The sequence below is a fragment of the Arachis stenosperma genome, chromosome 5 (assembly GCF_014773155.1).
Source record: "Arachis stenosperma cultivar V10309 chromosome 5, arast.V10309.gnm1.PFL2, whole genome shotgun sequence".
NCBI classification, from domain to species: Eukaryota; Viridiplantae; Streptophyta; class Magnoliopsida; order Fabales; family Fabaceae; genus Arachis; species Arachis stenosperma.
In genome coordinates, this window is record NC_080381.1 from 56876104 (window position 1) to 56891288 (window position 15185).

Consider the following 15185-nt stretch of genomic DNA (forward strand, 5'->3'; position numbering starts at 1 on the left):
CTTCAAGGTGGCCACCCTGAACAAAAAATGCTATGTTTCCCTAATTCCCTTAATAAAATACTGTTTTATATTTTCAATGCTTGGTTCATTTGCCATAACTAAATAATCTTATAAGAGTGGATGCTTTATTTGAATTTTGATTTGAGCTATCATTTCCTCTGTATAATATTGCCTGAAAATTATTCCCAACTATTAGATAATTGAACAAAGTTTGTGGAATTTTCGCATCCACATCTTCTTTGATGACATGGAGTTTATGATACTCTTCTTTCTAGGGATCAAACAATCTTATTGCAAGCTTGCCAGAAGATTTAGCAAATTGTTCCAAATTGTCCAAGCTAGATATGGAGGTAGGCACTAGTATAAAAAATTTGGTGTATTAAATGACAACAAAATTTTGAGAGGTTAAGGTTTTATTAACCAGTGACTTCATTATAACCTCTTTTTTGTCTCCAGGAAAACAAGTTAACAGAGATATCTGAAAATCTCTTTTCATCATGGACCATGCTTACTGAATTCAATGCATGTAGGGATTTTCTTCTCTAAATACACACATATACTGTTTTGCTTTCAATTTATTATTTCTATTCCTACATGTCAACTCACCAATTTTTTCCATTCTTATCACTACTGCAGCAAAAAACTTGTTGAATGGCATACCAGACAGCATTGGAGGCCTTTCACGTCTAATTCATCTTGATCTCCACCAGAACAGTGAGCTCTTTCATGTTATTCACATATTCTTAGAAGTTAAACAGATTAATATGGAATTAGAATGCTTACATTGGTGCCTAGCTAGAACATTCGGAACCAGTATAAGCAGAAATTGAGAGAACAGTTAGATACTCTGGCATATTTGATCAAAGAATGGTAAACCTGTGACAAATTTCTGAGAGTTTGTGATAAATCTTTAGGCTAATTATTAATCACATTGCTGTTTTTATTTTGAAATTTTAGATGCAGACTCAAGCATGCCACCAAGTGATGGATGAAGCAGAAAAGGAGTACAAGAAGTTTTCCGAACGGATCACTGAAAGCCGTGAGGCAATGAAGGTTTTCACCTCTTTGACTAACGTTATTTGATCTGTGATTTGGAAAAAAACTGTTAAGAATCGTAACGAGGTCTATGTACAGGCATCTTATGATGAGTTCATGACAGAGGCACAAGCCAGTGCATCTCGTGTTATTATCTTGTGTAAACTGACCTATTATTCTTATCTGAAGGTTATTTGAAGCTTGGCATAGTAAAATACCTCTACTTGTTGAAGCTGTAAAGTCCTTGCTAGAGGAGCCGACTTTAAGTGTTCGGAAAGCACCTTCTGAGGTAATCCATTATGAACCATGTTCATGTAATTTACTTCTGAACTAACACAGTTTCTTACCCTTCACTTTCTTTTGATTTTTTCTGCCTTCCTTCTTTTCTTGTAGTTAATTGTGGTTATGGCTTCACATTGTTACTTGGTTGGTTCATCTGGAGAGTTGTTCATTGAGTATCTTATACGGCACTGTGCTTTAACTGACAATAATCGTGGTGATCTTGACATCCTGAATAAGAGAGTGGAGATAAAATTTCTCCCCAATCCTTACTTCTCAATAAACAAGTGCCACTTGTGTACAATGATAAGACCATGATTGAAACCAAAATTTACTTTCTTAAATGCCATCTTAGCTTGGTAATGATCATGCCAGAAACTTATATATATATATATATATATATATATATATATATATATATATATATATATATATATATATATATACCCACATAAATTACATAACATCTAATCTTTTTTAGATATGTTAATCATTCTGAAGACAAAATAAAGAAACCTAAATTGCACTTAGCTTCTCTTTACCAACTTCACATGGATAACGTACCAGAAACATAAAAAAGGGGTGTACTTCCCATGCATATTTATTAGTTCTTTAGTTTTTACCTTTTTTTGTCGGTATTTAATTTGGTAATAAAGAAGAAATTGTATATTGTGATTTAAATAAAATCACTCATGCACTATATCTTACTCTGTTTAAATAAAAAAGCCCATAATTACATGAAAATGATTGAAAGGTATATGACATAGAGAGAGCATAACAGAATGTATTAAAGAATTCAAGTATGGAGACTTGAAAGTCTTAATAGATTGAAAATAAGGTATATTATTTATAATTTATTCTATTTAGTGATAATAATAAGAAAGAGTTTTCATTAGTATGCAGTAGGGCCACTAGAATATTTTGTTTCAATACAACAATAAATCAAATGGAATCTCAACCATACTATTGAAATAGATTCATGATAATGACACTGCAAGTTCATTTATTTAGAAGTATGAGTTAAGTAACTTTTTTTCCCAACTTATATTTACCATCTTGAATGAAACTTATAGTGAGTTTAGTATTTAGTAATAGTTTATATCAAACATCACTGAATAGGAGACTGGAACTTGAAGTTTTGACTTTTAAGCTATGATAATTAATGTATGTATGTATGCAATTATATATATAGATATATATTCTCATCCTATGAATTGAACATTATTATATATTCTTTTTGGAAATACAATTCCAAATCTGATATCATGCTGCCCTCAAACTTTACAAAATACAAAGCACGTGCCCCCCTCTCTCCAATGGCACTATGGCTTTTTGTCTTTGTTAAAATAAGAAAGACAAACAGAAAATGTAGAGATGTGGCCAATTCTCCACATTTAAAAAAGAAAGAGAAAGAAAGAGTTTTGTTTTTAAAGATAACACTGAAGATCATTTTGATATCAATACCAAGAAAGTGCCAGTTCTTCTCATGTTTTCATCTAAAAAATCAGAGTTGCATGTTTTGATATCAATACCAAGAAAGTGCCAAAGGTGGAGTTGCATGCTCATCTCAATGGATCCATTAGAGACTCCACACTCCTGTATGTATATCCATATCTCTATCTTCTGATCTTCATCATCCTTTTATTCTTTTTTTAATTATTATCTAAGAGTATTGTGATTTATTATTATTAAGTGTGGGCATATTCAACCCGTTTCTTTGTTCTTGTAGCTTGAATTAGAAATACATTAACATAAAAGTATCATATATAAAAATTTTGAGTCATGTTGCTTGTCAATTTGTGTTTTTTTTTTTTTCTGCTGATTCTTTTAGTTCTCTGAAGCTGTCTACAAGAGATCAACATTTCCTGTTTTCAGGGCACATGGGTTGGCCCAGGCATCAATAGCTGATTGTGTATCAGAAACATTTTCTGCTATTCGAACAGTGAGTTCTCCATGGTTTATACCTCAAATTTATAGTAACTTTGTGCATTGTAAATTCTTGTATTTGTAATAGACAGTTGATAACAGTAAAATAAATTATTACAGGTAAGATCTTTTGGTGGTGAAAAGCGGCAGATGTTTACATTTGCTAAACAGGTAAGATTATTCAAGAACAAATAGGTTTTTGTTGTGAAAGGCTTGACACCTCTAATTATTAGTTCTTTACAGGTTCTGTCTTTCCAGTCAAGTGGGATAAAGCTTGGTACTTTCAAATCATTTAATGAATCTATGACCAGGGTTGCTATTTATATCTCTTTGATTTCATTATATTGTCTTGGAGGGAACAAAATTAAGGCGGTAAGTAGTTTTGATCTGTTCAAAATTTCTATTTTTTCATTTATATTTCTCTCTCACTATTTCTTTTGCAACAAGTTCAACCATTAAAATAATATTTTTAAGTTACTTTAGTTTCTGTTCTCAAGGTGAGCTCTATGTCGGACCTATAGCATTTTTATTGGATATACTTTCACTTTAACATTTGCCGTAAGGAAATTAAGTTGTGACTTGTTATTTATTTCATCTTATCTCTTGATCTTTACTTGACTGTCTGATATTATATCATTTAGGTTCAAGGACTGGTTAATACCTTTGGGAATCTCCGAGGAGCTTTTGCGGCCGTTGACAGGATCAACTCTGTTTTATCTCGAGTTCAAGTTAATGATTATCTTGCCTATGGCTTAGAAAGAGAACTAAGGCAACAGAAAGCAGTGGATGATGAGAAATATAAATATTTATTTGTGATGAATTATAGTTGATGTATCAACACACTTTGATGTATGGTTGTTACTTAATATTATAGTTGATGTATTAATACACTTTGTTTATGTTTTGAATTATATTAACTTGCTTGCTTATAGTACTTTTCTTTTAGTTTGATAATACGATGAATTTGTTTATTTTTTGAAATATTATAAATATTCGAATACAAAATAGATAAAAAAATTGTATTTATTAAATTTATATTTATTTTGTATGAGAACAGGTTTATTTGTAATAAAAAAATCTAAAAAAAATATTTTACCTTACCGACGGATTTACAGATAGATTTTCTGTCTGTAATTAGAGTGTAAGATGGTTTTCCAAAGTTCAAATTATAGACGGAAAATATGTCGAAAAATTCGTCTGTAATTACAGACAAAAAATCCATCTGTAATTACAGACAAAAAATCTGTCTGAAAATCCGTCTGTAATTACAGATGGAAAATCTGTCGGAAACTCCGTTTGTAAATCCGTCTGTAATTACAGACGAAAAATTCGTCGGAAAATCCGTCTGTAATTACAAACAGAAAATCCGTCGGAAAGTTCGTCGCCTTCTAAAAAATGGATGCAGAATTTACAGAGGGAAAATCTGTCGGTAACTGGTAAAAATCCGTCCGTAATTTTCTGACGAAAAAAATCCGTCGGTAAATAATTTCTAACGGAGCTTTTACAGGGGGACAAAATCTGTCGGTAATTTCATCGGTAACCAAAAATCCGTCTGTAATAAAGACAAATTCGTCTGTAAATCTGTCTGTATTAATCCATTTTCTAGTTGTGAGCCGAAGAAAAGCTTGTTATTCATTCTCCTCCCTATGATCAATTAAAATCCACATTCTGATGATTCTAGGTGTTATCTTCAAACATTCCTTCCAATGGTGAGATTAGAGAGTAGCTTTTCTGAATCAGTTGACAGTAAGCATAGTTCATTTGTTTCATCTATCACACAAGCAGCAATACAAACAAAACCACCCAATTTTCAGAAGGAAATCACAAGGGAATGGATAAACAGGACCAAAAACAATTACTGTTACTAGAACACAACATCTTATATCAAAACGAAAACCCAATTTTCAAAACAGAATCAGAAAAGAACGCCTAAACAGGGGCAAAAACAAATCCTGTTAATTGAAAAGAAACTTGAGTATCAAAGTAAACAAATATTAAAGAATATGAAACAAGTCATAACCAATACATACCTACACCACATGATGGAAGGGGACAGAGAAAGGACAGGGCCACTAAATATATATCAGAAACCAATATTTAACTTTAAAAAAAAGCCAAAAGCTTTTTCTCTTTCTATAATTAACCGGTTCTTCTCATTTCACTCGTTTTAAAATATGCATTATCTAAAAAAACATTAGTAAACCACAAAAAAGAACAAATTAAATATAATTTATATAAATATAAGCAAGAAGAAAAATTATTTAACTTAATTTTCTTGTAGACGTTCTGAACTCATTTTTGTTTCCCTAACTGCGATGCAATCTCATATCAGAATCTAGCTAGATACTCAATTAATCTCTTATATATTTTCATATACCAACAGATCACAATATACATAATAGTAATTAACATTTATTTGAAACAAAATCAAAGAAATCCTAAAAAATATGATCACAAAGCATTCGATATCTAACCTGTTCTGGTGAGCGAATCAGAGTGCAATAACGGGGAAGATTCACGGAAGCAACGGTTCATCACAATAAACTGAAATCGCCTTTGCATGTTCCTAAAAAATCAAACAAAGAGCAATAGGATCGTGGAATTCATGAATTGTTACGATATGATGAAGGAAAAAGAACAAAAAGTAGACCTTTTGACAACGAAGAGGGAACCCTCGACGTCCTTGCGGCTCTGCAAATGGTAATCACAGAAAGAAGAGAGAGAAAGCATTAGAAAGAGAGAGAGATAGAGAATGGAATCAATAAAAGGAAGGAGATTATAAAGGAATGAACCCATTAGGAGAGGTCGATGTTGAACTCGTAGAAGGTGACGTGTGTAGCGGTGATGAGGATTTTCACGACGAAGGGATCGATGCGCTGAAGAACAGTGAGGTTGAGGAGCTTGGTGCAATGCTGGTCGAAATTGGGGATGAGCTTCTCGTTCTGAGACATTATGGAACCGCAAACACAAACCCTAGAATTTTGCAGGTTGGGTTTCGGCTTTCAATGTGTTATGTGCCTGAGAGTGAGAATGGAAAAGGGGGCAGGGTTTAGGGTTTGAAGCAGTCGGTTCTGTTGGCTTTTACTGGGAAGAAGGAGATCCATAGAGAGATTGATACACTGACACGATGAAGGAAGGAGGAGAGACAGAGAGTGAAAAACTTAGAAGGGAGAGAGAAGGAGCAACGCAGAAACAGAGAGAATAAGCTTTACCTTTAGCAATCTACTTCTTCATTATTTTATTTCAAAATAACATGAGACCGACACCTGGCTTAATGAGCCACGCCAATTATACAAGTAGTAGATTTGTTTGATACAATTATAAAAATCTTAAGCTATGTTATCAATGTTAATTAAACTTAAAATGATTTTTTTTTCAAAAAAGAAAGAATAAAAAAAGTCATTGTGGCATGTCAAGTCTGTTGGCCTAACTACTTACCATTATGTAGGGCAGCTTGCATTTTAAAATCACTTAGGTGCCTTTTATTTTGAAATATCGAAACAGAAATTGAAAGACTGAGACTCAATATCATATTTGTTGGTCTAAAATTAGAATTAAACTTTTAGCTTTTATCTCTAAAATTTCAGTTCTTTCCATATTTCTAGAAAGTGGAAATACAGGAAACTGAAATTTTTTGGGTTGGAGGCTGAAATATAACTAACAATTTCTTCTAAAAATACCCTCAGCCCAAATTAATAATTTCAACTTTTCCCTTTATGCTAATTTCTTTAGTTCTTCTCATCTCCCTCCCTAGTCAAATGCAGGAGTCTGTACTACTATCGAAGATCCCTAATGAAAGCCTCAACCTTGTTGCCGCTGGAAGACCACTACAATCTTGTCATCGTCGAACCCACCATGAACAAGATAGTCATCATCAAACCTTCATCTTTGTAGCCACTATGTTCACGTCGTTCTTCAATTTGTGGTCCCCTCTTCAATCTTCTCCTCTCTTCTCTTCTCTATTCGCTTTTATGTTATTGTTAATGGGTTTTTTTATCCTCTTGTACATGGGTGCTCTTTGGTAGCTTGTCTTCTCTGAGTGTTTATTTTTTTTGTTGCAGTTTTACATGAACTTGTTTGCAATTATATCAATTTGTAATTATAAAATTTGTCTTCTCGGGATATATGAGTTTTCACTATCAATATGATGAACTACTTCCATGATTAATTACTCGCGTTTATGCAGAATTTGTATTTGCAATAAGATTGTCTTTTTTGTATTCAATTTTGTGATTCGTTCTATATTTCAGTATGTTACTCATTTTGGATTTGTTAACTTCCATTTGTGATAAATTGGTTACTAAAAATTGAGATGCAGTATAATGAGGAAATTAAAATGCAGTGATGATCCAAATTTATTTCTCTCTTGATACAGGACAATATTTTGTTTTTTGATGTGCTTGGCTAATGCCATACTATATTACTTTCTTTTATGACGGATGTTTCATAGTATATTATTTTAAAAATATTACTATCTTGTTAAATATTTTCAACTTGCAAACACGCCTTTGATAAGCAGATGCTAATTAACCAAAATTATGAGAATGAAAATAGCTTTGGTTAATGATGAGCGGATAATTTATACGCTTTTTGGCATTGTTTTTAGGTAGTTTTTAGTAAGTTCAAGCTACTTTTAGGGATGTTTTCCTTAGTTTTTATGTTAAATTCACATTTCTGGACTTTACTATGAGTTTGTGTATTTTTCTGTGATTTCAGGTAAATTCTGACTGAAATTGAGGGATTTGAGCAAAACTCTGAAAAAGGCTGACAAAAGGACTGCTGATGCTGTTGGATTCTGACCTCCCTGCACTCGAAATGGATTTTCTGGAGCTACAGAACTCTAATTGGCGCGCTCTCAATGGCGTTGGAAAGTAGACATCCAGGGCTTTCCAGCAATATATAATAGTCCATACTTTATTCGAAGAATGACGACGTAACTTGGCGTTGAACGCCAAGTACATGTTGCTGTCTGGAGTTAAACGCCAGAAAAACGTCATGATCCGGAGTTGAACGCCCAAAACACGTCATAACTCGAAGTTCAACTCCAAGAGAAGCCTCAGCTCGTGGATAGATCAAGCTCAGCCCAAGCACACACCAAGTGGGCCCCGGAAGTGGATTTATGCATCAATTACTTACTCATGTAAACCCTAGTAGCTAGTCTAGTATATATAGGACATTTATCTATTGTATTAGACATCTTTTGACCACTTTAACTCATTATTCATTCGGTCACTTGATCATGGAGAGGGCTGACCATTCGGCCATGCCTGAACCTCTTTCACTTATGTATTTTCAACGGTGGAGTTTCTGCACACCATAGATTAAGGGTGTGGAGCTCTGCTGTACCTCAAGTATTAATGAAGTTCTATTTTCTTTTATTCAATTCCTCTTTTATTCTTATTCCAAGATATTCATTCGTACCCAAGAACATGATGAAGGTGATGAGTTAGATAACCCTCATCATCATTCTCACTTATGAACGCACGTGATTGACAACCACTTCCGTTCTACATGCAACCGAGCTTGAACGTGTATCTCTTAGATTCCCCAACAGAATCTTCGTGGTATAAGCTAGATAGATGGCGGCATTTATGAGGATCCGGAAAGTCTCACCTTGTCTGTGGTATTCCGAGTAGGATCCTAGGAATCCGGAAAGTCTAACCTTGTCTGTGGTATTCCGAGTAGGATTCCGGTAATGAATGACTGTGACGTGCTTCAAACTTGCAAGTGCTGGGCGTTAGTGACAGACACAAAAGAATCAAGGGATTCTATTCCAGTAGGCGCGGGAACCAACCAGTGATTAGCCGTACTGTGACAGAGTGCGTGAGCATTAGTTTTCACTGCGAGGATGGGATGTAGCCATCAACCATGGGTGATGCCTCCAGATGATTAGCTGTGCGAGTGACAGCCGCATAGGATATTTTCCCGAGAGGATTGAAAGTAGCCACCGCTGATGGTGAACCCCTATACACAGCTTGCCATGGAAAGGAGTAAGAAGGATTGAGTAGAAGCAGTAGGAGAGCAGGCGTCCTTGAGCTCTACAGCATCTCCATCCGCTTATCTGAAATTCCCACCAATGAATCTGCATAAGTATTCTATCCCTTTTATTATTTCCTTTTTATTTATTATTTATTTCAATAATCACAATTACCCTTTAATCTGTCTAACTGAGATTTACAAGGTGACCATAGCTTGCTTCATACCAACAATCTCTGTGGGATCGACCCTTACTCACGTAAGGTTTATTACTTGGACGACCCAATACACTTGCTGGTTAGTTGAACGGAGTTGTGAATTCAGCTGGTGCCCCTTAGAAGCCTTCATCTCAAAATAATTAGAACATGGATCACAATTTCGTCCACCAAGTTTTTGGCGCCGTTGCCAGGGATTGTTCGAGTATGGACAACTGACGGTTCATCTTGTTGCTCAGATTAGGTAATTTTCTTTTCAAAAATCTTTTTAAAAATTTTTCTTTTATTTTTCGTTTTTTCTTAACATTATTTTCGAAAAAAATTAATAAAAAAATCCAAAAAAATTAGAAAATCATAAAAATCAAAAATATTTTGTGTTTCTTGTTTGAGTCCTGAGTAAATTTTTAAGTTTGGTGTCAATTGCGTGCTTTAAAAATTTTTTTTTTGCATTTTTTCGAAAATCCCATGCATTCATAGTGTTCTTTATGATCTTCAAGTTGTTCTTGACAAGTCTTGTTGTGTGATCTTGATGATTTCTTGTTTTGTGTTGTTTGTTATTTTTCATATGCATTTTTTGTTTGTTAGAGTTCATGCATTAAAGATTTCTAAGTTTGGTGTCTTGCATGTTTTCTTTGCATCAAAAATTTTTCAAAATTATGTTCTTGATGTTCATCATGATCTTCAAAGTGTTCTTGGTGTTCATCTTGACATTCATAGCATTCTTGCATGCATCTTGTGTTTTGATCTAAAATTTTCATGTTTTGGGTCATTTTTGTGTTTTTCATTAAAAATTCAAAAATCAAAAAAATATCTTTTCCTTATTTTTCTCATAATTTATGAAAATTTGAGTTGACTTAGTCAAAAATTTTCAAAATTAGTTGTTTCTTACAAGTCAAGTCAAATTTTCAATTTTAAAAAATCTTATCTTTTCAAAATCTTTTTCAAAAATCATATCTTTTTCATTTTTTTTATATATTTTGAAAATTTTAAAAATCTTTTTCAAAATATTTTCAAAATCTTTTTCTTATCTTTATATCAAATTTTCGAAAATTAGCTAACAATTAATGTGATTGGTTCAAAAATTTGAAGTTTGTTACTTTCTTGTTAAGAAAGGTTCAATCTTTAAAGTTCTAGAATCTTATCTTGTAGTTTCTTGTTAGCTAAGTAATTTTAAAAAATTAAATCTTTTTCAAAATATCTTTTTTCTTAAAAATCTTTTTATCTTTTTATCTTATCTTTTTCAAAAATTTTATCTTTTTCAAAATTTGATTTCAAAATATCTTATCTAACTTCTTATCTTCTTATCTTTTTAAATTTTGATTTCAAATCTCTTTCAATCAACTAACTAACTTTTTGTTTGTTTCTTATCTTTTTCAAAACCACCTAACTACTTTTCCCTCTCTAATTTTTGAAAATATCTCACCCCTTTTTCAAAAATTCTTTTTAATTAACTAATTGTTTCATGTTTTAATTTTAATTACATTTTATCTCTAATTTTCGAAAATTACTAACCTCTTTTTCAAAATTATTTTTGAATTCTCTCTTCTCTTTTCTTCTTCTATTTAATTATTTAATTACTAACACTTCTCTTCACCTCTCTTCATCCAAAATCCGAACCCTCTTCCTCATTCTTCTACCCCCTTTCTTTTTCTACTAACATAAAGGAATCTCTATACTGTGACATAGAGGATTCCTCTTTCTTTTCTTGTTTTCTTCTCTTTCATATGAGCAGGAACAAGGATAAAGGCACTCTTGTTGAAATTGATCCAGAACCTGAAAGGACTTTGAAGAGAAAATTAAGAGAAGCTAAATTACAACAATCCAGAAGAAACCTTCTAGAAATTTTCGAACAAGAGAAAGACATGGCAGCCGAAAATAATAATAATAATGCAAGGAGAATGCTTGGAGACTTCACAAAGCCAACGTCCAAATTTGATGGAAGAAGCATCTCCATTCCTGCCATTGGAGCCAATAACTTTGAGCTTAAGCCTCAACTAGTTGCTTTAATGCAACAAAACTGCAAGTTTTATGGACTTCCATCTGAAGATCCTTACCAGTTTTTAACTGAGTTCTTGCAGATCTGTGAGACTGTAAAGACGAATGGAGTTGATCCTGAGGTCTACAGACTCATGCTTTTCCCTTTTGTTGTAAGAGACAGAGCTAGAGTATGGTTGGATTCACAACCCAAGGATAGCCTGGACTCATGGGATAAGCTTGTCACTGCATTCTTAGATAAATTCTTTCCTCCTCAAAAGTTGAGCAAGCTGAGAGTGGATGTTCAAACCTTCAAACAAAAAGATGGTGAATCCCTCTATGAAGCTTGGGAAAGATACAAGCAGCTGACCAAAAGATGTCCATCTGACATGTTTTCAGAATGGACCATATTAGACATATTCTATTATGGTCTCTCTGAATTTTTGAAAATGTCATTGGATCATTCTGCAGGTGGATCTATTCACCTGAAGAAAACGCCTGAAGAGGCTCAAGAACTCATTGACATGGTTGCAAATAACCAGTTCATGTACACTTCTGAGAGGAATTCTGTGAATAATGGGGTACCTCAGAAGAAAGGAGTTCTTGAAATTGATGCTCTGAATGCCATATTGGCTCAGAACAAAGTGTTGACTCAACAGGTCAACATAATCTCTCAAAATCTGAATGGATTGCAACATGCATCCAACAGTACTAGAGAGGCAGCTTCTGAAGAAGCTTATGATCCTGAGAACCCTGCCATGGCAGAGGTTAATTACATGGGTGAACCTTATGGAAACACCTATAACTCATCATGGAGAAATCATCCAAATTTCTCCTGGAAGGATCAACAAAAACCTCAACAAGGTTTTAACAATGGTGGACGCAATAGGCTGAACAATAATAAGCCATATCCATCATCTTCTCAGCAACAGACAGAGAACTCTGAACAAAACAATTCTAATTTAGCCAATATAGTCTCTGATCTGTCAAAGGCCACTTTCAGTTTCATGAATGAAACAAGATCCTCCATTAGAAATCTGGAGGCACAAGTGGGCCAGCTGAGTAAGAAAGTCATTGAAACTCCTCCTAGTATTCTCCCAAGTAATACAAAAGAGAATCCAAAAGGAGAGTGCAAGGCCATTGATTTAATCAAAGTGGCCGAATGCACTAAGGAGGAGGAGGACGAAAATCCTAGTGAGGAAGACCTCCTGGGACGTCCCTCAAGCAAGAAGGAGTTTCCTATTAAGGATCCAGAGGAATCTGAGGCTCATCTCGAGACCATAGAGATTCCTTTAAATCTCCTTCTGCCATTCATGAGCTCTGAAGAATATTCATCCTCTGAAGAGAATGAAGATGTGACTGGAGAGCAAGCTGCTCAATATTTAGGAGCTATCATGAAGCTGAATGCCAAGCTGTTTGGTAATGAGACTTGGGAAAGTGAACCTCCCTTGCTCATTAGTGAACTAGATACTTGGATTCAGAGAACTCTACCTCAAAAGAAGCAAGATCCTGGCAAGTTCTCAATACCTTGCACCATAGGCACCATGATCTTTGAAAAAGCTCTGTGTGATCTGGGGTCAGGGATAAATCTAATGCCACTCTCTGTAATGGAGAAGCTGGGAATCATTGAGGTACAACCGGCCTTGTTCTCATTACAACTGGCTGACAAGTCAGTAAGACAAGCCTATGGAATAGTAGAGGACGTGCTAGTAAAGGTTGAAGGCCTTTACATCCCTACTGATTTCATAATCCTAGACACTAGGAAGGAAGATGATGAATGCATCATCCTAGGAAGACCTTTCCTAGCCACAGCAGAAGCTGTGATAGATGTCAGCAGAGGAGAGTTAGTCCTTCAATTGAATGGGGACTACCTTGTGTTTCAGGCACATGGCCATCCCTCTGTGACAAAAGAGAGTAAGCATGAAGAGCTTCTCTTAGTTCAGAGTCAAGAAGAGCCCACACAGTCAAACTCTAAGTTTGGTGTTGTGAGGCCACAACCAAACTCTAAGTTTGGTGTTCAAACCCCATATCCAAACTCTAAGTTTGGTGTTGGGACTACACACTAAATTGACCTGATCACCATGTGGCTCCATGAGAGCCACTGTCAAGCTATTGACATTAAAGAAGCGCTTGTTGGGAGGCAACCCAATTTTATTTATCTAATTTTATTTTATTTTGTTTCTTGTTTATTTTTGTGTTTTATTAGGTACATGATCATGAGGAGTCACGAAAAAAATCAAAAAAATTAAAAACAGAGTCAAAAACAGAAGAAAAAATTTTTCACCCTGGAGGCAGCGCAGACTGGCGTTCAACGCCAGTAAGGTGCATCTGGCCGGCGTTCAACGCCAGAACAGAGCACCATTCTGGCGCTGAACGCCCAAAACAAGCAACAACCTGGCGTTAAATGCCAGGATGGTGCACAGAGAGGACGAACTGGCGCTGAACGCCAGGAACAAGCATGAAACTGGCGTTCAACGCCAGAAACATGCATTACATGGGCGTTGAACGCCCAGAACATGCACCAATGGGCGTTTGAACGCCAGAATGATGCATGAAGGCATTCTACATGCCTATATGGTGAAGGAATGGTATTTGTTTTCACCTCAGGATCTGTGGACCCCACAGGATCCTCACCTCAGGATCTGTGGACCCCACAGGATCCCCACCTACCATATTCCCACCTTACCTTCTAATCCTAATTTTTGTGATGTGAATACCCCATGTCACAATTCCCAATATTCTTCATCAATCACCTCAATTCCTCTTCCCAATTACCCCATTCACCATTCACATCAACCCACTCTTCCCCATAAACCCCACCTACCCTCATAAAATTCAAATTCAATTTCCCATCCATTCCCACCCAAAATGGCCGAACACCCACCCTCCCCTCTCTCTATAAATACCCTTCCATTCTTCTTCATTTTCACACAACAATAACCCCTTCTTCTCCCATATAGCCGAACCCTCTCTCTCCCTCTTCACCATATTCTCTTCTTCTTCTTCTACTTTTCTTTTCTTTCTTGCTCGAGGACGAGCAAAATTTTAAGTTTGGTGTGGTAAAAGCATAAGCTTTTTGTTTTTCCATTACCATCAATGGCACCTAAGGCCGGAGTTTCCTCAAGAAAAGGGAAAGGGAAAGCAAAAGCCTCCACCTCCGAGTCATGTGAGATGGAAAGATTCATCTCCAAGAGCCATCAAGACCACTTCTATGATGTTGTGGCAAGGAAGAAGGTGATCCCTGAGGTCCCTTTCAAGCTCAAAAAGAATGAGTATCCGGAAATCTGACATGAAATCCAAAGAAGAGGTTGGGAAGTCATAACCAACCCCATGCAACAAGTTGGAATATTGATGGTTCAAGAGTTCTATGCTAATGCATGGATCACTAGGAACCATGATCAAAGTATGAACCCGAATCCAAAGAACTATCTCACAATGGTTCGGGGGAAATACTTAGATTTCAGTCCGGAAAATGTAAGGTTAGCGTTTCACTTACCCATGATGCAAGGTGATGAACGCCCCTACACAAGAAAGGTCAACTTTAATCAAAGGTTGGACCAAGTCCTAATGGACATTTGTGTGGAAGGCGCCCAATGGAGAATAGACTCCAAAGGCAAGCCAGTCCAACTAAGAAGACTGGACCTCAAGCCTATAGCTAGAGGATGGTTGGAGTTCATTCAAAGATCCATCATCCCTACAAGCAACCGATCTGAAGTTACTGTGGATCGGGCCATCATGATTCATAACATCATGATTGGAGAGGAAATAGAAGTTCATGAA

At 35.4% G+C, this 15185-nt stretch overlaps 1 long non-coding RNA gene across 1 annotated transcript; it reads left to right on the forward strand.

The window, feature by feature from the left end:
* Positions 1–283: 283 nt before the first annotated feature.
* On the forward strand, positions 284–1053 carry LOC130979448 (uncharacterized). The gene is made up of 4 exons (XR_009086646.1): positions 284–350; positions 457–526; positions 637–870; positions 958–1053. It is a non-coding gene; the product is annotated as an uncharacterized LOC130979448 (long non-coding RNA).
* Positions 1054–15185: the final 14132 nt, after the last annotated feature.